The 23,367-nt window shown below is 39.3% G+C and overlaps 1 protein-coding gene across 9 annotated transcripts in view; it reads right to left on the bottom strand.

Moving 5' to 3' along the window:
• The window catches only part of UGT8 (UDP glycosyltransferase 8), a 93,068-nt gene that overhangs the window by 67,451 nt on the left and 2,250 nt on the right, over nt 1-23,367 (bottom strand). For 5 of the 9 annotated variants that reach the window (XM_081485333.1, XM_081485377.1, XM_081485344.1 and 2 more), the window contains exon 2: nt 13,405-13,470. The exons of the other annotated variants lie outside the window; for them this stretch is intronic. The gene's annotated coding sequence lies outside the window, so the exon portion shown is untranslated. The remainder of the gene's footprint in view (nt 1-13,404; nt 13,471-23,367) is intronic. 9 annotated transcript variants of the gene reach the window in all.

Raw genomic sequence — 23,367 nt, 5'->3', positions numbered from 1 at the left:
ATATGGTATGATTGCTTTCTTCCTAAAACTTCTTTGGAATTACAGTAAAGTCTATTAAAGGGAATAAATACCCCAAATCTCTGAGAACGGACATGAAGAAGTGAGGTGTGGGCAAGATGACAGTCAACAGTGGAACGGAGTTTGGACACTGTTTGTGTCAGTAATCTGACAAATGCTTATTGAGGGATACAGAAGAATGAAAGAAGTCGTGGCCCAAAACACACAGAGGAGGCTGCAGTAGAGATGAAAATTGCTTCCAGGTGGCTGAAAGCTTAAGAGGACACTCCAGGAGCAAGAGCAGGGGGCAGAGCAAGAGATGAAGGGGAAGCGCTCTTGGGGAAAAGCAGGGGCTGTTGCATTTACCCCCCAAAGTAAAAATGAAGACCAGTTCTCCAGAAAGAGTGGATCATCTGCCCAAAGAGGGGTTAGAACTGATGACTAAGGGTAAAGCCCTCCTAATGTTGGTGTGTGGTGGTGGCAGAGGGCTCCTCACCGTGTACCCCAGAGGCAGCACCAGGCACTAGACGCCACCCGGCCACGTGCAGTCTGGACTCAACCTCCCACTTAGTCTTAAGGAGCTCAAAACTTGCTGAATGACTGAAAAAATGAGATTTCTTTCCTTCATGAAATTAGCAAGGATGTCATTTTTAATGATAAGGCTCAGTCCCTGCAAAGGTACAAAGTAGTTAAAGGCAGTTGGCAAAAATGTGCTTCATGCTCAGTCGCATCAGTAGCGATCAACTCTTTGCGATCTTATGAACTGTAGCCAGCCAGGCTCCTCTGTCCATGGAATTTCCCAGGAAAGAATACTGGAGTGGGTTGCCATTTCCTTCTCCAGGGGATCTTCTCAACCCAGGGACTAAACCCATGTCTCCTGCATTGTCAGGCAGATTCCTTACTACTCAGTTCAGTTCAGTCGCTCAGGTGTGTCCTACTCTTTGCGACCCCGTAGACTGCAGCACACCAGGCCTCCCTGTCCATCACCAACTCCCAGAGTTTACTCAAACTCATGTTCATTGAGTTGGTGATGCCATCCAACCATCTCATCCTCTATCGTCCCCTTCTCCTCCTGTCTTCAATCTTTCCCAGCATCAAGGTCTTTTCAAATGAGTCAGTTCTTTGAATCAGGTGACCAAAGTATTGGAGTTCCAGCTTTAGCATCAGTCCTTCCAATGAATATTCAGGACTGATTTCCTTTAGGGTGGACTGGTTGGATATCCTTGCAGTCCAATGGACTCTCAAGAGTCTTCTCCAACATCACAGTTCAAAAGCATCAATTCTTTGGTGCTCAGCTTTCTTTATATTCCAACTCTCACATCCATACATGACTACTGGAAAAAACAGAGCCTTGACTAGACGGACCTTTGTTGGCAAAGTAATGTCTCTGCTTTTCAATATGCTGTCTAGGTTTGTCATAGCTTTTCTTCCAAGGAGCAAGCGTCTTTTAATTTCATGACTGCAGTCACCATCTGCAGTGAATTTGGAGCTCAGAAAAATAAAGTCTGTCACTGTTTCCACTGATTCCCCATCTATTTGCCATGAAGTGATGGAAACAGTGTCAGACTTTATTTCTTTGGGCTCCAAAATCACTGCTGATGGTGATTGCAGCCATGAAATTAAAAGACACTTACTCCTTGGAAGGAAGGTTATGGCCAACCTAGATAGCATATTTAAAAGCGGAGACATTACTTTGCCAACAAAAGTACGTCTAGTCAAGGCTATGGTTTTTCCAGTGGTCATGTATGGATGTGAGAGTTGGACGGTTAAGAAAGCTGAGCACCGCAGAATTGATGCTTTTGAACTGTGGTGTTGGAGAAGACTCTTGAGAGTCCCTTGGCCTGCAAGGAGATCCAATCAATCCATCCTAAAAGAGATCAATTCTGGGTGTTCATTGAAAGATCTGATGTTGAAGCTGAAACTCCAATACTTTGGGCACCTCATGCGAAGGGTTGACTCATTGGAAAAGACCCTTATGCTGGGTAGGATTGGGGGCGGGAGAAGGGGACGACAGAGGATGAGATGGTTGGATGGCATCACCAACTCGATGGACATGGGTTTGGGTAGACTCTGGGAGTTGGTGATGGACAGAGAGGCCTGGCGTGCTGCAGTTCATGGGGTCGCAAAGAGTCGGACACGACTGAGCGACTGAACTGATGGGACCAAATGCCATGATCTTAGTTTTCTGAATGTTGAGTTTTAAGCCAACTTTTTCACTCTCTTCTTCCACTTTCATCAAGAGGCTCTTTAGTTCTTCTTCGCTTTCTGCCATGAGGGTGGTATCATCTGCATATCTGAGGTTATTGATATTTCTCCCAGAAATCTTGATTCCAGTTTGTGCTTCTTCCAGCCCAGCGTTTCTCATGATGAACTATACATATAAGTTAAATAAGCAGGGTGACAATATTCGGCCTTGACGTACTCCTTTTCCTATTTGGAACCAGTCTGTTGTTCCAGGTCCAGTTCTAGCTGTTGCTTCCTGACCTATATACAGATTTCTCAAGAGGCAGGTCAGGTGATCTGGTACTCCCATCTCTTTAAGAATTTTCCACAGTTTATTGTGTTCCACACAGTCAAAGGCTTTGGCATAGTCAATAAAGCAGAAGTAGATATTTTTCTGGAGCTCTCTTGCTTTTTCAGTGATCCAACAGATGTAGGCAACTTGACCTCTGGTTCCTCTTTCTTTTCTAAAACCAGCTTGAACATCTGGAAATTCATGGTTCACGTACTGTTGAAGCCTGGCTTGGAGAATTTTGAGCATTACTTTACTAGTGTGTGAGATGAGTGCAACTGTGCAGTAGTTTGAGCATTCTTTTCCATTGCCTTTCTTTGGGATTGGAATGAAAACTGACCTTTTCCAGTCCTGTAATACTAGCGCCATGTAAAAATGTAAATAGGCCCAAATGTTCCCAAAAAGCACTGGCACATTATTTGACATTTATGAAGTGATCCTAAATCAGAATTGCCAACACGTATCTACAAAGATATTCTCTGCATTCACTTCTGATAGCTAACAGCCAGAAACCACTAAGAAGCCAGCAGTATAGGACTGATCAAAGTATAGTACATTTTATAGAGTGATGGCATGGGGTGGGAGGTAGGAGGGAGATTCAAGAGGGAGGACACATATGTATACCTATGGCTGATTCATGTTTATTTACGGCAGAAACCATCACAATTTTGTAAAGCAAGTATCCTTCAATTAAAAATAAATTAATTTCAAAAAGTACAGCAAATTTTACTATTGAAAACTTGAGCACCATCAAAAACCATGCTGTTAAAAACAATTTTAATTTGAGAAAATGCTTATAAGAAAGCAAGAAATACAATTTTATATATACACAAAATTTATGTATATATATATATGGACTTTCCAGGTGTTGCAGTGGTGAAGAATCTGTCTGCTAATGCAGGAGATGTAAGAGACATGGGTTCGATCCCTGGGTTGGGAAGATCCCCTGGAATAGGAAGTGGCAACCCATTCCAGTATCCTTGCCTGGGAAATCCCATGAACAGAGAATCCTGGCAGGCTACAGTCCATGGAGTCACAAGGAGTTGGACACGACTGAGCGCACACATATGCAGACATACACATATATATGTATACATAAAATGATTATAGGGCTTCCCTGGTGACTCAGAAAGTAAAGGATCTGCCTGCAGTGCAGGAGACCTGGGTTCGATTCCTGGGTCAGGAAGATCCCCTGGAGAAGAGAATGGTAACCTACTCCAGTATTCTTGCCTGGAGAATTCCATGGACAGAAGAGCTCAGTGGGCAATGAGGTCCATGGGGTCAGAAAGAATCGGACACAACTGAGCAACAACCACTTTTACTTTCACTTTCAAAATGATTATAGTAACAACAAAGTAAATATCAAAACTCTTAGTAGTAAACTTGGATTGTCAGATTGAGTGGCTTTGTCTTACTTTCCTAGTTATATATTTCCAGACTTCTGAAGGTTTCTACCAAAAATACATAATATTTATAACACACTCATTCAATGTACATGCCACTTGAGCATGTCTTACTCTCATTTTTCCCTTGGAGTCAAGTGTCTTAACACATCAGTCTCTATTTATTGGACCTCACTCATTTCCCAAATGATTACAGTCTGCCACTGACTCCAGCACAACTCTGAACACTCATTGTCCAGGGCACTAAATATCTCCTATATGTGTACTCAGTTGCTCAGCTGTGTCCAGTTCTTTGTGACTCCATGGACTGTAGTCTGCCGGGCTCCTCTGTCTGCAAAATTTTTCAAGCAAGAATACTGGAGTGGGTTGCCATTTCCTCCTCCAGGGAATCTTCCCGAACCAAGGATAGAAACCTCATCTCCCACGTCTCCTGGATTGGCAGATGGATTCTTTTATCACTGTACCACCAGGGAAGCCAAAATATCCCCTAATAGTCACTGAAATACCTTTTTTTTCCCCCAGTACTTATCTGACTAGACTTCTCTCTTACATGAGATACTACTGAGGCCCTACTTGCTCCAAATTCTCTCTTGGCTTGAGATGCAACTATTACTTGACTGTACCGCACTGCCAGGATACTGATGAAAATCCCAAATTCAAAGTCTTTAAACAAATTCTCAGTCCTCAACCCAGGGATGGAACCCAGGTCTCCCGCACTGCAGGCAAATTCTTTACCATCTGAGCCATGAGGGAAGCCCCAATGGACATGAGTTTGAGCAAACTCTTGGAGATAGTGAAGAAGAGGGGTCTGGTGTGCCACAGTCCATGGGGTCACAAAGAGTTGGACATGACTCAGCGACTGAACACAACAAAACAAATTTCTTGTTGCCTATCAGTCCACCCCTCCTTCTTTATATAAAATTTTTTTATAAAAATTACTTCTAGGGCCGTATTCAAGATAAGAAACAGTGCTAGTCTGAATAAGTGTGCCCACCTCTGACCATATGAAAACCATTCAACATTTAAGTATGAATTAATTTGGGCAAAACAACAAGAATATCTGGGTGTACCTCTGTGTGTGTGTGTGTATGTTAGTCGCTGAGTTGTGTCCAACTCTTTGTGACCCCATGGACTACGGCCCATCAGGCTCCTCTGCCCATGGAATTCTCCTATATGTTGCCTCTACAAAACACTCATTTGCAAAAGTGATCCCTACAAGACCCCATAAATGTTTGTAAAGCCCTTAAGAGCACCAGAAAAAATTAATTATTGATAGCTATCTTTTGTTCCTGCTCGCAAGCAACAATAGTTAACAAAGGCAGAAATTTAACACAAGAACACCCCATCATACCACTAAGATTTTAAAAGATAAGCAATAGACTTTATGAATCCATATTGCTCCCATTTTCTCAAATATCAGAGCGTAACACCATGCTAGACCTCCAGTAACCTTTCTATTTCCATCTACTTATTTAAAAAGACAAAAGGAGGGTGCATCACTTTTGACCACCACTTGAAAGAATCATTTCTCTGTTTGTTTTTTCTGTTTGAAGTCGGAGCATTAATAATTCTGGAGAAGGCAATGGCACCCCACTCCGGTACTCTTGCCTGGAAAATCCCATGGACGGAGGAGCCTGGTAGGCTACAGTCCATGGGGTCGCTAAGAGTCGGACACGGCTGAGCGACTTCACTTTCACTTTTCCCTTTCATCCACTGGAGAAGGAAATGGCAACCCACTCCAGTATTCTTGCCTGGAGAATCCCAGGGACGGCGGAGCCTGGTGGGCTGCCGTCTATGGGGTCGCACAGAGTCGGACACGACTGAAGTGACTTAGCAGCATTAATAACTCTGAACTAAACATACATGAGGATGAACTATATAGGAAAAAATATGAAAAACACATAAAACAAAACTAGAACTCAGGTTTTGACAGCCTATCATCCCAGCAGCTCAGCAATTCATAGTCTAACATTCTAAACAAAAATTAATCAAAATATTTTAGTGATAAAGGAAAAACAAGGGCTAATGGGAAATTTAAGATCATGTCTGTATGCGGTGAACTGGGCTATTTAGAAAAACAAAGTGAGTGATTTAGTCCTCAAAGCAGATCATATAGTCTAGCAAGCTACATAGCAGAATTTCTTCGTGCTTTTAAGTTTCCTTGGCATTGAGTATTATGTGGATGGCAATAAGAAGATAAAATATATCAATCATGACTGCCACCACAGGTTGACCTTGGTACTATATGAAATACTGTTGAGTAATTTAATCTCTCTTCTAAGCACCTTCTACAAGTTAAGCCACGGAAAATGCCATCCAGTAAAACAAAAATAAGAAAAATAAATCCAGCAAAGTAAAAACTAATTGGGGATCATTAGTAGTGCTTTTAAATAAATGAAAATTTATTTTAAAAATCTATTTTCCTGTAGCATAATTTAAGTTCCAAAAGGGTAGAAATTGTAGTAGAATTTTATTTTATTCCTATGGCCTGACCATGTGGCACTCAATAAAGATTTATTAAATGAATGACTGTGATTGTGATTCTGAACCAGGATACATAGTTGGACCATATACACCTCCACCAATGGACTCTTTTTTGTCCTTTAATCTGAAATGAATGAACTTGTAATTATATTTATTGCCTTATTTCTGAACAAAATTCTAAATCAAAAGCTTTGCCCGAGGCACCGGAGTTAGCTACCCACTTCAATTATGAAGAGAATTTCTGGGCTAATGGGTACTGCAATTGGAAAAAGTTATCAAGTCAAAAAATAGATTTCATTACAGCTTTTCCTTAAGTCCAGGGGTCTTTTTTCATGTTATTTGTTAACTTCCTACACATTCACAGCAATGTTGTAAATGGCCAAGAAAATGACCATTGATTAAATAGTCACAATATGAAAGGAAACTGGATTCCATAAATAGGCATGTAAGAGACAGCCGTGGCATATCTGTTTCTAGTAATGGACCCTCTACTTTAGCTTGGCTCATAGCCAAAAAGACTAAAGCCATTTCCCAGCCTCTCTCGGAACTACTTTAGCCACAAAAGTTAGTTCTGGTAAACAGGATGGGATAGAAGCAGAGTGCTAAGTGCAATTTCACTTTTGGTCTTTCTGCCCGATGGAATGAGGACTTGGTAATGATTAACATCCTGGACCACAGGACAGAAGCAGAAACCAGGAAACGTGTTAGAACATAGACACTTAGCTCTGTGCCACCAGAGGATCAGCCCTGTCTATTCTGCCCATTGTAACCATTATCCACGAGGAAACTCCTGATACCTTTCTGAAGTCACTGTTATTCATAGGCTGTTTCCAGCAGTAGGGTGACCACCCACCCCAGAACTGAGGGCATTTCCAGGATGTGGGACTTCCAGCGCTAAAACTGGGAATGTCCTGGGCAAACCAGAAGGAGCTGGTCATGCCACAGCTTGAAACCTACATGTTAACATAAAACTCTCAGTAAATAGCAGCTCATAAACAGAGTTGTACTGTGTACTATGTACCTTCTTTGCATCACAGGCTTTATGAGCGTTATCTCATTTTATACTGAGATAAGAACAAAAATAGTTGTTCCCATTTACAGATGAGGAGAATAAGACTAAGACAAGAAATTACCTAGTATATTGAAGAGCTTCATATTCATTTTTAATCCACTTTTATCCCACCATTCGAAGACAGGAAGAAAGTGAAGCTGAAAAAACATACTGTGACTGTGGACAAACTGGGGGAATACTCAGCTTTATTGCTATAGAGTTGTTAAACAGCCCAGGTTTAAACATTTCTCTCATATGTAAACAATATCTTGTGTTCTGAAGTCAATTATGACCATCTATTACAGACTGGTTCCAAACAGGAAAAGGAGTATGTCAAGGCTGTATATTGTCACCCTGCTTCCTTAACTTATATGCAGAGAACATCATGACAGATGCTGGGCTGAAGGAAGCACAAGCTGGAATGAAGATTGCCAGGAGAAATATCAATAACCTCAGATATGCAGATGACACCACCCTGAACTGAAATGAAGTGATTTGTCTGGATATGCACAGCTCAACTACAGAAATGCAAACTACTCAAGGAAATAAAACATTAGCAATACCATTCAAAAAAATCAGTTCTGCCCTTGGGACTCTGATGAGCACCACAAGGGGTACAGGGAAAACCTCCTCTTGAAGGAGAAGTTATAAGGAATTTTTTTGTGGTCCTTTATTGTTCTTGTTGCTGTTACAGCACTCCAAGCTAGCTGCACTTACCACTTTTCTACACTACCAGTACCTGCAGTTATCTCTTTCCAGACATCTATAGTACAGGTGGTGAAGCTGTAATGAGAAACTCAATGCTGTTCGCTTATCAGTGATAGCTGGCCCAGATGCACCTGGGATCCTTCTCTGAAATCATCAGGTGGGAAAGTAAGATTAAAAACACCAAGAAAATAGAAAAGAAAAACAGGATAATACAGATACCAATAGACATGGCATTCGGCACCTAGTATAATATATGTATTGAATGCTCAATGATGGCAATTAAATTTAACTATATTAAACACAAATTTAATCCCCTAATGAAATGATTTTCAAATGTTTGCATCCAAATGAAATACCTACAGTGCTAACTAAAAACGCAGATTCCACAATCTTTTCAACACACAGGCTATTATGAAGTCTGGGAGAAATCCCCAAATCTGCTATTGTAAGAAGCAGCTGGGGATTTTGATGAATTCAACCATCAGATTGAGAGACAAGGGTCTCACACTTAATCCTTATCTGCAATAATAGATACACAAGTGATGCAGTGGATGTGTGGATCTGAAATCTAAAGATCTGATAAAGCTCAACTCTCCTGGGGATGTGAAAAAGAACAAGGCCCATCCCCTGTTCCTGAGGAACCCAGAATAAACAAATAAATACTCCCCAAATATTTTAAATGTCTTGTGATAAAGTGCCTGCAATCTCTCAGGAACGCATGGATGGTTTTAGTAATTTACAAGGACATGCGGTACCTTTCAATTTTCATTAAGTTTAATATCACATATTCTACTTTCCCATTACCACTAAATTACACAAATTATAACTTGAAATATTAGTTTATTAGTAAAGTATTTCAATGTCACTTTAGATATATAATTTAAATAAATGCATTTAAAATTTTGGTGTTTTGGATATGTGTCATATTTGAGTAACCTGATTGTCTTTTCAGGTAGTTCACATTTCAAGTTGTTTATATTACGACAGTAAAATTGTTGTAAGTGACCCTATCATGATGTCCATACAATTAAAGGAAAAATGCTCGTGCACACACACACACACACACACAGCAAGCAACTATGGATGCCCAAATCCATAGTCTTGGTAATTTAGGTCATGTCATTTAATTTCTCTGCACTTAATTTCCTTTACCTGCCAGTGAGGATATTAAATTAGATGGTCTGGAAAATCGCTTACATTCTAAAGCTTATTGAAAAATGAGGCTAAGAATAGGTTTAATGAGATTGAAATGATTTGAATCATAAAAGTAGTTAAGACCAGATCAATGGATGCTGAGGAAAAAACAAAGAAAAATGCAATTTACCCTGACTTTAAACTTTATGTTCTAGAGGATCTTTACTGTGAAGACAAATTTCATAGGGATCCTGTTAAAATGCAATTGTGATTCAGCACGTCTGGTGTGAGGCCCCAGATGATCTATCTCTGGTGACACAAGATGCTACAGGTATTATGCCCTGCACTGTGAGCACGCGAGGATGTAGAGTAAAGCCAAGAAGTAGAATGAAGAGAAATAAACATGATCAGTAACGCAGTCAACAAGTCAACACCACCAATAACCTATTGGAAAACAAATTATTTTATAATCACACACAAAAGACAATTTGCTTAAAACAATGAAAGGACCTAGCAACCTAATATACATTTTTTTTTAAGGAACTGATATGTGTGGTAGGGAGCCAATCTTCCAACACAGGGCTACCCTCCAGTGGCTCTCAACTGTGAACGCACATTATAATCACAGAGGAGCCCATGAAAACTAGAGACACCTGAAAATCTGACACCTCAACCTATATCAATTAGAATTTCTGGAGACGCTGCTGCTGCTAAGTCGCTTCAGTCGGGTCCAACTCTGTGCGACCCCATAGATGGCAGCCCACCAGGCTCCGCCGTCCCTGGGATTCTCCAGGCAAGAATACTGGAGTGAGTTGCCATTTCCTTCTCCAGTGCATGAAAGGGAAAAGTGAAAGTGAAGTCGCTCAGTTATGTCCGACTCTTAGCGACCCCATGGACTGTAGCCCAAGAGGCTCCTCTGTCCATGGGATTTTCCAAGCAAGAGTACTGGAATGGGGTGCCATTGCCTTCTCCGTTCTGGAGATGAGGTTTTAGCATTTTTTGTTTTCTTTTTAATGCTCCCCAGGGGATTATGCTATTGAGAACCACTGGGTTACATTTACACAAAGTTACAGTAAAATACACAAAAGTAAACTAATCCAACCCACTTTCTTTTTTTAAATTAATTTTTAATTGGAAAATAATTGCTTTATAATATTGTGTTGGTTTCTGTCATGTATCAGGATGAGTCAGTCATGGATATATACATGTCTCCTCCCTCCTGATCCTCCCTGCAACCTCACACCCCATCCCACCCCTCTACATTAGCACAGAGCACCAGCTTTGAGCTCCCTGTATCATATAGCAAATTCCCACCAGCTATCTATTTTAAATATGGCAATATATATGTTTCAGTGATACTCTCTCAATTTGTCCCACCCTCTCTTTCACCTACTGTGTCCACAAGTGTGCGCTCTATGTCTGCATCTCCATCGTTGCCCTGCAAATAGGTTCATCAAGTACCGTCTTTCCAGAGTCCATATATATGCATTAGTATACGATACTTTTCTCTTTCTGACTTACTTCACTCTGTATAACAGGTTCTAGGTTCATCCACCTCATCAGAACTGACTCAAAGGTGTTCCTTTTTATGGCTGAGTAATGTTCCATCGTGTATATGTTCCCTAACTTCTTTATCCATTCATCTGTCGATGGACATCTAGGTTGCTTCCATGTTCTAGCTATTGTAAATAGTGCTGCAGTTAACACTGGAGTACACGTGTCTTTTTCAGTTATGGTTTCCTCAGGGTATATGCCCAGTAGAGGGATTGGTGTGTCATGTGGTAGCTCTCTTCCTAGTTTTTTTAAGGAATCTCCACACAGTCCTCCATAGCAGCTGTATCAGTTTACATTCCCACCAACCCACTTTCTGTTGTTGTCTTTTAATAAACTGAGGAGCGTGTGTGTGTGTGTGTCTATGTGTATGTATATGTGTGTGTTGGCAGAACTAAGAGTACTTGAATATTCCTAAATAACCAGTTAGTATATAAAATACAATAAGATGAATTCAGGTTATAAAAACTAGCCAGGAAGTATTAGCAGGAAAACATTTTGAAGTTCATATTGGATTTTTCTTTTGTCCCTAAAATGACTAGAAATTTTTCATTACATGAGAAAATTGGAAACAGTTATATTTATTATCATAGATCAGTGGTTCTCAAACTTTAGCAAGCAGCAGAATCATTTGAAGAGCTATTTGTAACAGACTTACAGGCCTGTCCACAGTTTCTATTTCTAGAGATCTGGGACGAACATCTAACAAATTTTCAGGTGATGTTTCCACTGGTCCAAAGATCATTTTGAGAATCAATAATAGAGAAAAAAGTTTGCAATTTTACACATATACATAGATACAGCGTGGGTTTCTTTTGCACTAGATTGGCACAGTTATCTCCATGCTCCTGTATCATGTGCTCAACATTCAGCCAACAATAAGGAAACCCTCTGTTTTGACGCTGATCTCATCCTTAAACAAATGAGAAAAGTTTCATATAACATACAACTGGTTCTGTGTGAGGCTTTAAGTTCTGATAGGTATTTGCTTTCTTAAAAAAACTGACGTTTGATTCATGTTTTAAAATGTCTCATTAGGGCTTTCATTAACTCTCATTCATTGAGATTTTAATTAGCAGAATACCACAGTCAATATGGAGGAAATTCAGATCAAGTTTTCATCTCCTGCCACAATGGGACAAAATCACATGTGGGGGAAGATAGCTTTTCAATACACCATCACCTAGAGAATCTTAAAGTTTCAGAAATGTACTAGGTTCACAAAAGATCATGGGATTTTTTTCTCCTACTTATTAATAATATCCTTTCTTTAATACCACTAGTTTAAGTAAATTGTAAACATTATCTACATTAACATCATTAAGAGTCAAAAGATAAATCCCCATGTAATATTTTTAACATGTTTTCAAATAAAAAATGTCTGACCAAATATAACCAAAAAACAAATTTAAAATAACTCTGAATATTTCCCTATTAAATTCCTTGAAAGTCCTGCAGAATGAGAAAATAACACATTTCCCAACTGTAGTCTCAAAAAATGCTAGTGAAGTCACAAAGAGAAGTTTGTTATGGAGTATCAGATAAAACTACAAAGTTGTATTAGTCCCCAGAAGAGGAAGATTTTGATAGGTTCTACAGAAAGACAGAATGAATTCTCTGAGACTCCCTTGTTAACAAGTAAAAATGTAGTTCTGTGGCTTATAAGCATCTAGGATTAGACCTGATGTTCAACAGAATGAAGCAAGGCCAGAGAAGGCTTTTGTATATCACTGCCATTGTTAACAGTCTTGCAAACATAATATAAATATGCTTAAACATTGGTACTTAATACATTTGTTATGAAATGATGTCAAATGTGTTTTTTAAATATGTATTTCATATTTTATAAAATAAATCAAAGTCCCAATTTTAAAACTAAAGATAACTGAGTCCAAACCCTTTCATTTGTAGGGAAAGGAACAAGGTCTCAGGCGGTGGTTGCCAAGCATCACTTGGCTAGTTCCTAGTTACTCATTGGCAGAGTCGGAACTAGCACTCAGGTTTCCTGGGTCCTAATTCTGTATCTCTTACCTGTACCATAAAAAGACTCTCCGAAGTTGCCACTGCCACATGTCAGATAATAGGCTTTTTTTTTAAATTCTGGGGTACACAAAGCAAATCAGCAATCTTCAAAGAGTCTTTCAATGTTATACTAGATTTTAAAAAACCACTGTATATTTTGGCTCTAAGGCAGAAGACATGTAACACATAATAGGCTGCTTGTGAATGAATGGTTGGATCAATTCTTCTCTGTTAAAGACGCTCATCTCACAAACCTCCTGGAATTCAATATGTCTGGTTCAAAATGTCTCTCCCCTTCAATGCCCTTGTGAGCAGAGTAGGGATATAGGAATAGGGCTGTATTTGCATAGTATCAAAACGGCAAGCTGAGTGATCTTTACTGGTAAAAATACTGATGAGAAAGCATAAAGCATCTGGGCTTATACAGAGGCTGGGCAACTGCTAAACAGGATGATTTGAATAAAATGACCAGATCCTACTCTAGAAATAGGCATACTCCACTGCCCTCCCCTCTCCACACACACCTCTATCCACATCCTTACCTGACAATTTGTAAGCCGATCACTGGGATCACTCTTCTGAGATCACCACAAAGGCAGGGACATCATCTTCAGAAAGGAAGACAATGTAAGTGGACAGAAAGAAAGAGTGGGAGAGCAAAAAGAAGATGCAGGACGGCCAGAGGACCTTGTTTCTGCATGTTTTTCATTATTTAGAAATTTGAACAAAAAGTACATTCTATTCTCAGGCATATGCTCAGTGAAAGTGAAAGTCACTCAGTCGTGTCCAACTCTTTGCGACCACAGTCCATGAAATTCTCCAGCCCAAAATACTGGAGTGGGTAGCCTTTCCCTTCTCCAGGGGATCTTCCCAACCCAGGGATCGAACCGAGGTCTCCCGCATTGCAGGCTGATTCTTTACCAGCTGAGCCACAAAGGAAGCCTATATGCTCAGATAAAGTCTAACTGATCAAAACAAAATTACTTCTTAAAGCTCACGTGAATTATTTAAAACTGGCAAATAACAGAGTCAGGCATCAGTTCTTATTAACAGTCTTACTTAACCTGTCAATTTCCTTTTTTGTTGTTGCTGAGAAGATTTCTTAAGATCTAGTCTTATTCCTATTGTTACTCCTAATGCCCTGCCCATAATGACATGGAAGAGCAGACACTTTGAACCAGAAAACTTTGGTATGAGGGAAAAGAACTCAGCCTGTGCTTCTGGTTAATTGATATAAAAGGTCTTATCAGGGAGTCAGGGAGAGAGGAAACAATTTGATTGCTTCAAGTCAGAGTTTCCTAATATGTGTAATCATTTTCTCCAACTACTGTTTTTTGACATCAGAAATGTCTGACTCGGTCGCGTCTGGCTCTTTGTGACCCATGGAGTGTAGCCCACCAGGCTCCTCTGTCTATGGGATTTCCCAGGAAAGAAGACTGGAGTGGGTTGCCATTTCCACCTCCAGAGGATCTTCCAGACCCAAGGATTGAACCTGGGTCTCCTGCATTGCAGACAGATTCTTTACTGTCTGAGCCACCAGGGAAGTCCATATTCAAATATAAATACAAATTAAAAGCTAAATACACTTAATTATCTATGTCATTATTTCCTCTTATTAGTCTTCCCTAAAATTAGGTGTGAATGTACTTCCATCCATTAGAAGCCCCGGGTAAATTAAAAAAAAAAAAAAAATCTACCAAACCATTATATATTTTATAATAAAGAGTTCAAAGACCTATAATATGATCTTTCTACAAACCAAACCTTTTTTTTTTTCTGTCATAACTAAATGATACAGCAATCTATACAGAACGTTTCATTTACAAAGAAAAAGAATGTTTCTAGTTTGAATGATGTGGTTTTATTAAAAAACAGGAAAAAAGTATAAATATACACACAGCATTTTAGGGAATTTACCTCCTTTCCTGCTCTGAGTCACAGAAGGTATCATTCAACCATGTTTAAATATCTTATCTCTGATTAGTATGTTTGTCCAAGGCCTTATGGGGAAACTAAGAGTGAAAGTCCACCCTCTAACTGCACATACTCTTCTCAGAGGGAGAATTAACATAACCAAGTGTTCAATTATCACAGCCAAATACAGAAATGAAAGTCAAAGAAAAGTAAAACAAACTGGGACACAACAGTCTGAGTTGGGACTTGAGTATCAAAACCATGAAGGATGACAGTTTGCAAGCACAGAGGGAAAAAAGCAGAGCAGTTCAGGTAGGGGATATCTTGAAGCAAACGCCTAGAGAGATAAATGGAACCCAGTCAACAGAACTGTGGGGACAGGAGGAAGTAGACAAGGGGGATCAGAAGGGAGCCTGATGACAGAGAGCTCTGAGAGCCAGCATTCCCAGGTGAAAACGAAGGGCCAGGAACCGGGTTCCAACATTAAGCCTGTCCTGGTGGCCTCAGAGCACTGTGTGTCCATGGTTTGGAAGATGTGACGACCTACTAGACAGGCTTCCCCACATGGCACAGTGGTAAAGAATCTGCCTGCAATGCCAGAGACCCAGGTTCAACCACTGGGTAGGGATCCCCCAGAGAAGGGAATGGCAATCCACTCCAGTATTCTTGCCTGGAAAATTCCCTGGACAGATGAGCCTGGTGGGCTACAGTCCATGGGGTCGCAAAGAGTCATACACGACTGAGTGACTAACACTACTGGACAGGCAATGCTCAGGGACAGAATGCGGATAAAATGATAGAATGTACGAGCAAGCAATTTGCAAGGTATAAAAAAGCTGTATGAATGTAAGATTTTACTACGGCTCAAAGGAACTGAGTTTTTACAACATAAAGGTAGTGTTCGAGATGGTAGCTACATTTGCCCACCAACGTTCCTAGTAAACCTCAGCCCTGAGCCAGCAGTGTTCCTTCTTTTGAATGTGGAGGATCACAGGCATTGGTTTTAATTAAACTCATGCTCAGATCAATACTATGGTTTCCTACTACGATGCTCCAGGTTCACACAAAGCCCACATAGGCCGCTGAAGCACTCATTCTCTTCTGTTTTTTTTCCTTCTTCCCCTCCAGTATAGTCTCCTTTCCCATCCTCCACCTGGCTTTAATTCCCCGTTTCTTATCTACTTCTCCTTCCAGTTTCTCTTCTGATCACTTTAGCTCCATTAAGGTATTAATATATTCTCACAAATGCCACTGAAGTATTTTCAAAACCAGGAAAAAACAATCATTGATTAGCATTAATATCCCTTACAATAGCTTCACCCTTGACTTTATGCACAAATTTCGCTGCCACCCCCAGCTGCCCCCAACCCACCCCACCCCCACCCCCCTTTCTAAATAGACAGGCAAACCTGTCGGACTAGTTTTCTTCTAAGTCCAGCTCTCCCAATTGGATGACAGTACAAATGAACCACAGGTACAGCAGCACAAATGCAAAGGCTATGTAAAGCACATGGCCTTCAGAAGGAGAAGCCACAGCTAAGGATCTGTGCCATCATCCACCCAGTCTCAGGGCAGCTGTCTCAAAGCAGGAAGGCAACATCACTGAAGGGCTCACTCTATTGCTAGTAAAAAAAAAAAAAAAAATTCTGTCTATACATTCCCTTCTGAACAAGGGATATTATGATGTGGTTAAGATTGAGAATCAGATTAAGCCTTTGTCTTACAAGTTTAAGATGGTGGATATGACTACATTATTTACAGTGTGGTACAGAGGTGTCCTCTAGTTTTGTTGCTATTGTGTGTGTTCGCTTAAGTCCATTAGGAAAGTTTGAGTTTGCAAAACAGATTAATCAGAATGAGATTTATTTATTTATTTTTTTTAGAGAGAGATGTACTTTGAGATTGCTTGGTGTGTGTGTGTGAGTTAGTCGCTCAGTTGTGTCCGACTCTTTGCGACTCCACAGACTATAACCTGCCAGGCTCCTCTCTCCATGGGATTTTCATGGCAAGAATACTGGAGTGGATTGTATTTCCTATTCCAGGGGATCTTCCCGACCCAGGGATCGAACCCATAAACCCTGCATCTCCCACACTGGCAGGCAGATTCTTTACCACTGAACCATCAGGGAATCTGAGATTGTTTTAAATGGGTACATTTTAAATATGATATGCTTTAAAATCATTGTCCATATTTTTTTGGACTGTCAACTATTTCAAACATATGGAAAGGTATAAAGATTAATATAAAAAATCTGTATACCCATCACCTATATTTTAAGAGTTTAAATTCTGCCTTAAAATGTTTTGAAATTTTTAAATTCTATAAATATGATTCAATTTATAAAAAAATTTTATATAACTTTTCAGGAACATATTATAAAAATCAACGCATATCTGCACACTTGATTCTATTGCTTAAAATTTTTCTTAATCCATGAGAACATTTTGTTTAAGCTAAAACACCTCACGTGGAGTAAAATCAGCTCCATGGTTATTATTAAAACAAGTTATGGCCAATATACAGCTAAAAAAGTATAACTTGGTATTTTGAAAACGTTTCAAGTATTAAATTTCTTTAAAATCTAACTGAAAAGTGTGAAGTGATTTTACACGTTTGTATTCATATTATTCTCAAATCAGGCAAATATTTACCAAAGCAGTTACAATATAAATTTATTTAGTGAAAGGGAATACCTCTAGTTGCATTTCTGTTATCTCAATCAAGTCAAGGGAAACTATACCTCCAATATAGTGATTGTTTCCATTATTAATAATTCAGACAAACAGAAGAGAGTTATTAGCAAAATACACAGTATCTCTGAAATGTTCCTAACTACATGTTCTTTCTACCTAATCCAAATATTTTACTACTTATGGCCAGAGACTGAGAACTGATCCGGCTGTGCTATACACCCTGCCATTCACAAACCCAAAAGCTCCATTTTCATCTGGGCTCTGAACCCCTAAATGCTGACCTCACGTCTAAGTCAATTTCAATGTGGCATCTGTCATCTCTGTAAAGGAGTCCTGAACGGGACAGTATAGAGTCCAAAGCTGAGTTTGTGAATATACAATACGGAACTTTCAGAAGTCTTTGAAAATCACCTGCATAGGCCACTATGGTTTGCAAGAGTGGGACGATACACTGAGAGGGAGTTAGCACAACAGACCAAAACTCAACTCTAAAACACAGAGGTCCTGATAAAAATGTAGGTAAAGAATTTCAGGGAAAGAAGGTCATCACAGGTTAAAAACTACATACATAATGGACTTAAAAATACTGAACATTTAATTTCATTTTACTCAAAAAAAATTTATTCGGTGTCCCCAAAACTATGTACTATTCTACATTGCTATATAAACAAATGATAAGGAGTAAATATTGATAAGTATGTTTGGAAACAGACTTCTTAATTTGAACTAAAAAAGAATAATAATTAATTAATTAACCACCAATATGCCTAACAACCACTTAGTAAACAGTATGCACTATGTTATTGTTGATTGGTTCCCAAACCAGTTCATATATGTAAATATTTTTTTCAAAATACCCACTAAATACATGGCAAAGAAATCCATATACATATTAAAATAGAAATCTAATTTCAGATGTTTCTAATATAGAGCACTATTTCATCCAAACAGAGAAAATCCTAAGGAAAAAAGTAGATATTTTAAAATATTACTATGGTCAGTTCAATTTTTTAAGAAATCTATGAATCAGCCCTTCCTCTACTACACAGGTTAATACCTGCTTTCCACAATGTTGATTTTTAAGACACCGTTTGACATGGAAGTGCCATCTGAATCAAACGTTAAATTATATTTTGTTCCTTTAATATCACCTATCTTTTTTGTTTGTTTGTTTTTGTTTTCAGAGTCTTTTAAAATGAATAACCTTTGGCCTTACTGGATTACCTGAGAAATTAGAACTCACTTAAATTCACTTAAATATCAAGAAACTTTAAAGAAAACATTAAAAATGTTTATGATTTGATTACCAGATGCTTTTAAAAAGCAGCAAAGTTGCTATGGACCCTCCAGGTTGGTGGGAGCATGGCCTTCCCTGAGAATGCTAACTTCTCTCCAGAGCTCCTGACCCAACCCCAACCACACCCCTTCAGGAACAGGTTCCAAAGTTCTCTCTTCTCCCTTCAAAATTTTCAATTGCCCCTATTGTCCTGGCTTCTTCCCCAAAGGTTATAAATATAATCAAGTTTCCATCTTAAAGTGAAAAAGTATTCACTCAGCCATGTCCGACTCTTTGTGACGCCAGTACGGTAGCCCCCCAGGCTCCTCTGTCCATGGGGATTCTCCAGGCACGAATACTGGACTGGGTTGCCATGCCCTTCTCCAGCGGATCTCTCAACCCAGGGACTGAACCCTGGTTTCCGGCATCACAGGCAGATTCTTTACCATTTGAGCCACCAGAGAAGGCCCTTTAAATAGATCTTTTAATCAACCTCCCTAAACCCTGAAAAGGAGTACTGCTAAAAGCAATAGTATCTACAAACCGCTCAATCACCAAATCTAAGTTCTGCTTCCATAAAGGGCTTTCCTAGTGGCTCAGCGGGTAAACAACCTGCCTGCAATGCAGGAGACCTGGGTTCAATTCCTGGGTCGGAAAGATTTCCTGGAGAAGGGAATGGCAGCCCTCTCCAGTATTCTTGCCTGGAAAATTTCATGGACAAAGGAATCTGGTGGGTCACAGTCCATGGGATCACAAAGAGTCCGACATGACTGAGCTTTCCATAAAATCAGCTAGCACTTATTGGACACAAACCAGTAACCTTCCAGTCACTGAGCTTGATTTCCCTCATTTGATCCTCACAGTAGCCCTGGGAAGTCACACTTTGATCCTCATTATGTAAATGAGGAATGGGAACTAAGCTCTGAATTCAAGGTCACAGAGATAGTCAGGGGCAGAACCAGGACTGTCTAATACCCCCCCCATCTTAGTACTCAGCTTCTGATATCTTGAAATTCTTCCTTCCTTCAGTTGCTAAAAACAACTCTCCCTTAATTTTCCTCCCAACTTGCATTTTATTTTCTCTTTCTTTACTACTCCCTATATCTTTACCAACTCTTAGATTTTAGGATCTCCCCAGGCCTCTAATTCCCTCTTACTCTCTGAATCTACCCTAGAAGATCTATTGACTTCCTTTTTTGGGCAACAACCTGTATGTTGAAAATGGCTAAAGTAGTCCACCCATTCATCCACTCATTTACATACCTACCTATCCAGCCAGAAGACTCTTGAGAGTCCCTTGGACTGCAAGGAGATCAAACCAGTCAATCCTAAAGGAAATCAATCCTGAATATTCACTAGAAGGACTTATGCTGAAGCTGAAGCTCCAATACTTTGGCCACCTGATAAGAAGAACTGACTCATTAGAAAAGACCTTGATCCTGGGAAAGATTGAAGGCTGGAGGAGAAGGGGACGACAGAGGATGAGATGGTTGCATGGCATCACTGACTCAATGGACATGAGTTTGAGCAAGCTCCGGGAGATAGTGAAGGACAGGGAAGCCTGGTGTGCTACAGTCCATGGTGTCCCAAAGAGTCGGACATGGCTGAGTGACTGAACAACAACAAATGCAGCCCAGATCTCTCAGCTCAGAACTTGTGTGCAATGATCCATTGGACATTCATTTCCAGCTGGATTTTCTATAAGCACTTCTTAGTCTACATTTCCAAAACTGAACTCTACCATCCTTGGTCCTCCAACCTGCTTCTCCTTTAAAGCCCCTATCCTGTCCTCCCATACCACCGACCATCGGATCAGTCATCTAATCCAAGAGATTCTACCACCTTAACATCTGTGTGACCAAACCCTTTTCTTCATCTCACTGCCACCATATTGGTGTAAGGTCCTCAACTCCTCTTAACAAGATCACCTCAATACCATCTGACTTGTTATTCCTGTCTCCCACCTCGGATCAATCCTGCTAGACAGCTGTGAGAGCTGTCTTCTCATCACACTTTAGTTTAAAACAACATTGAAGAGAAAATGGTCTATGCATCTTAGGATGACAAACCGTCTTCCATGATCTTGCCCTTAACTGGTTACCTTCTGATTACCTTGCCTGGTTAACCTCTGCTGTTACCTTCCCTATGAAGCCTCTCAAGTGTTCTGTCCCCATGTAGAACTGGCCACATCCAAATGCCTATTCAGGGCTCTGGGTATCTCTGTCACAGCACTCTCAGAACATACAGCACTATATTAAAACTATATTGAAACTAACTTGTTTTCTGTCTATCTAATTCTCTCAAACCAAGAGTCCTCCCATGGTCTTTGGGTCTGCATATCCCCAGTGTACAAGACCAGAGTGCCCAATGCATAGTATGTACTTAATAAGCATTTATTGAAAGTCTTGTCTTTATTGAAAAAAAGAAGGACGTTTATTAAATGCTTTAGATTAGGAAGATATGATTACCACTGTTTTCAAGACTAACTAAAACAACTTTATTCAAATTCATTTGATTATGTAGCCCCTCCATACATGGGTATGCAAAACAGTATTGAAATGATTTACCTAGCTTAAAGTATGGGAACCAGGATTATCAAATCACACTTTTTATTCTTGGCTTTCAGAGAAGAGAAATATTGTCAACATTGTGAACAGCTAGTCAATTTCAGTGGCAGGAAGTAGGATGTAAAATATCATCCTAGATGTATCCTTACACAAAGATAACCTGGGGCCACCATAAAAAAAGTAAACTCTTTTATTAAAGGGTTGCTTTGATTTCTCAGAAAAGCAAAGATCTTCCAGAAGACTGAATGTCTGAAATTAAGACACCCTTCTAAAGATCTTATATACAAATTTTCTATTAAAAAAATACTTTAAAGCCACTTATATAGAAGCTACCAGTCTAGGAATCTCAGCAACTAAGCTCACTATATAGCCCAGAAACAAAGGATGAGAACAGCATGTATCTGTCACAAATTACACAGGCTTTATACTAGAGCAATAGCCCACATCATTTCAGGAGGAAAAAAAAGACAACAGATAACACAGCAGCAGGGCCCGCTTACAGTATGACAGCAGTAGAAAGTGATAGCTGATAACAGAAAGAGGACCCAGAAAAATCACAAAAAAAAAAAGAGAGAGAGAGAAAGAGAAAGAGAATAGTACTTATGTCTCCATTCTAGTATTTCAACCGTGCAGGCTGAGACCATTTACCATAAATAAAAACAGCTCTATACACCTCAAGGAATAGCACTATTCAATTCTTTATGAATTCATGTTCATAAAGACAATCCAACAAAAAATTTAGCTTACATCCTGGGGACCAACTAAGAGGGGAACATTTAGACATTGCTTGTTTTAATGGCTGAATTTTTAAAGTTTCAGTAATGAATGGTGTGAGGGGTCAGCTATTTAGAAAATGTGCTTATGTAAATATGCAACAACCCAGATGGTGTCAAATAAATGAGGCTTCATTACATATGCAAAAATAATCCAAAGTGTCTTACTCTCGGTGTACTTTGGAAACTTAATGTGAATTAAACAGCATCAAGTCAATATTATCTGATAAACAGGTACATAGTAACCTTGAAAAGGAGTCTAAGAATTGAGTGTGGTTATTTTGTTCCTTTGCCATCAATATTTACATAGTAATTAAGCTGATGGTTATTTATAAGATACCATGAAATGTTTTAAGTAATTTAAATCAAATGTGAACTATCAAACTCTTTACACACAAAAAAAAGACTTCACAAAAGACAAATTCTCTTATAAGTATTTTTACTTACTGCATTGGTTTACTTATTCTAATACGTGCACCAGGCATTAACACCATAAGCATAAGGCTCTGGAAACTTTAGATATAAGAGTTTGATCTCTATAGTAGTATCATCAAGAGAAAGTCACAAGTACAGTTTTTACTCAATTACACCCAAGCTACTAAAATACTATCAAGCTATTACTAAATGTCAGGGCACTATGCTTCATTGTAGTTTTTAAACACTCCTATATCAGTAAATCACAAAACACAATTTTACCTTGTGGGTGGCAGGCAAAACAAATAATACTCCAGTGTTTTTTTCTGGAATTATCTAGAATAGTTGAACAGAGACATTCCAAAAGCAAACTTCAAACTGCCTGGAGATAAGTTTCTATAGGAGAAAACTCAGTTTCTCTGAGACAGAAAAAAACATAGACTGATTTATGATCTGATTCAATGAATGCAAAGTGCGGATTCCCTCACTATACAATATTGATGTGCATGACTCTACAATTAATTTAAAAATCTCCAGGGAATAAAATGGATTACTTCTAATACTATTAAAATGCCATTTAAAAAGCACTTTCCCTCCTTTCTTTAAGTGGCATTTTTTTTTCTGGGAATAAGTGGAAATAAAGCACACCAATTACACCAATTCTGAGTGGAGACGTTTTTCTTTGAACATGAAATTATCAGATATAGAAACAACAGCACACTGGGCATCTAGCCAAACTACCACATCTTCATGTCATTAATCTTGAAAAACTCATTATACAAGATGACAGCCTGAGGAAAACGGAAGATTTAGAGTAGCGTTTTTTCTACCTTTTCTGGATAGAATCCACCTGAAATAAAAGGCAGC

This window comes from Giraffa tippelskirchi, chromosome 1, assembly GCF_054371585.1.
Source record: "Giraffa tippelskirchi isolate mGirTip1 chromosome 1, T2T-mGirTip1v1.2.pri, whole genome shotgun sequence".
NCBI lineage: Eukaryota > Metazoa > Chordata > Mammalia > Artiodactyla > Giraffidae > Giraffa > Giraffa tippelskirchi.
This window is presented reverse-complemented; position numbering and strand designations above follow the sequence as displayed.